Source organism: Cynara cardunculus, unplaced genomic scaffold, assembly GCF_001531365.2.
Source record: "Cynara cardunculus var. scolymus isolate 2C unplaced genomic scaffold, CcrdV1 Un_Scaffold_5701, whole genome shotgun sequence".
Taxonomy (NCBI): Eukaryota; Viridiplantae; Streptophyta; class Magnoliopsida; order Asterales; family Asteraceae; genus Cynara; species Cynara cardunculus.
In genome coordinates this window covers 20,674-22,500 of record NW_020202542.1, presented here as the reverse complement: position 1 = coordinate 22,500, position 1,827 = coordinate 20,674, and the positions used below count along the sequence as shown (strand labels likewise).

At 34.6% G+C, this 1,827-nt stretch overlaps 1 pseudogene; it reads right to left on the bottom strand.

Annotated features, from left to right (window-relative positions):
* The window catches only part of LOC112504475, a 10,012-nt pseudogene extending 8,440 nt beyond the window's left edge, over nucleotides 1-1,572 (bottom strand).
* Between the last annotated feature and the right edge of the window lie 255 nt (nucleotides 1,573-1,827).

The window sequence follows — 1,827 nt, the reverse complement described above, 5'->3', positions numbered from 1 at the left end:
GATGAGTTTTTTTAGTGATTATGAGCGGTGAGTGTTAAGATAACCAGATTTTGATCCAAGATTATTTTGGACGATAAGTGTTGAGTTTGAGCGATAACACTCTAAATTTTTTGGGGGATGAGTTTGTGTGTGTGAAGTTTTATTTTTGTTGAGCGATGAAAGCATAAATCAATAATTGAGAGATATATTGTTTTTTGATCTAGAGTTTCTTAAAACGTTTTTAATAAAAGTGTTTTTGAATTTTGTTGTTGTTGTTATTTTTTTAAATTGTATCTTTTTTTCGTTCTCATTTGTTTTTGTGTTTTCTTTTACTTAGTCAATTTCTTTTAGAATTTTATTTAAGTGTTTAATTTTTTTTAGAGTGTATTTTTTTAATGTGTAATTTTATTTTATTTTTTTTGAGCTTAATGTTGCAATGAATTTTCTTATCTTGAGAGTTCTTTATTAATTTTTGACAAAACTATTTTTTTCAAGTGTTGGGGAGGATTGAGTGTTGAGGGAATATTTTTTTTGAAAATACATTTTATTGTGGATCTAACTATTTTACTCTTACAGATTAAAATGACGATTGCTGAACATCATGATTCCAACCATGAGTCTGATGATGAACACCCTATCCTTTCCATCAGATCTCAACCACCTTCATTTTCATAGTCAGCAAATAACGCCGATCCCAATGAAACCATTTTCTCGAAAGCACTATACCTAGACCTCAGACTCAATAACCATCACTTGAACCCTAAAATGCCTGTTGAATACCAATCATCTTAGAAATCCTTAAATGTTACAATATAGCCTATGCGTTAACTGCAACTGCAGATGTTCCACTTATTTACCTACAAACATTTTGGTATACTATTTCCTATATCAAGCACGAAAACCAGTTTTACTTCGAAGGACATGTGGATCATATCTTAAGCCGGCTAACTCTGAAGAGATTGCGGAAAATTCTAAACTTGCCAAAACCCAATTCTATTCCTGGAAAAGATGACTTTGAAGAGTTTGTTTCAGATGAAGAGCTCGGTGTTGACATCAAGAAGTTGGGATACTATGGATTTCTCAACCATCCATCGCAATTCAAAAGAAATTTCCTATCATCAATATGGCATCTTATGTTTTCTATCTTTGAATAGATGCCTTACTTCAAAGACTGCCGGAGTGGATACATGCAACACGACTTTCCTCAAATTCTTTCATGACATAGTGTTTAACAAGCACTATGACTACATGATCGTCATCTGGAATGAACTTGAAAAATTGGTTCATGCTAAAAAGTTCGCCTCAAGAGCAAGGAAATTTATTCCATTACAGGTTTTTGCAGCTAATCATCAGGTCGGTCATGAGGTCTAACAAATAGATTCCTTCAAGACTTGACAGATCGTTTGACCTAGATTATGAAATGTAGTTCCTTTGACCTCATACAAAAGTTGAAGACATTGATTCAATAATGAATATTCCAGATGAACTGCTTGCTTATACTAATCAAATTTCTCAATATGTGATAGAATATAGAAGAGTGATAGTTCATATAGTCCACCCAAAGCCGGAGGGACTTACCCAAGGAACGACCATAACTTAGATGTGCGTAGAGAGGGCTTGGTCTAAATGAGTGCGTTCATTTACATGCGGTATCTGAACAAGGTTGTGAGCCGAGGGAAAATGAAAATCAGAGGGGCTCGGTGGGGGCAGATTCTGATCATGCAATGTCTGAAAGCAATGCTTTCTCAACTGCATCAAGCTCGGAAAACACTCACTCTTGTGATGGTCAAGCTGATAATGAGTCAAATGCTGCCGATGATGACTCAGATAATGATGATGATGATGATG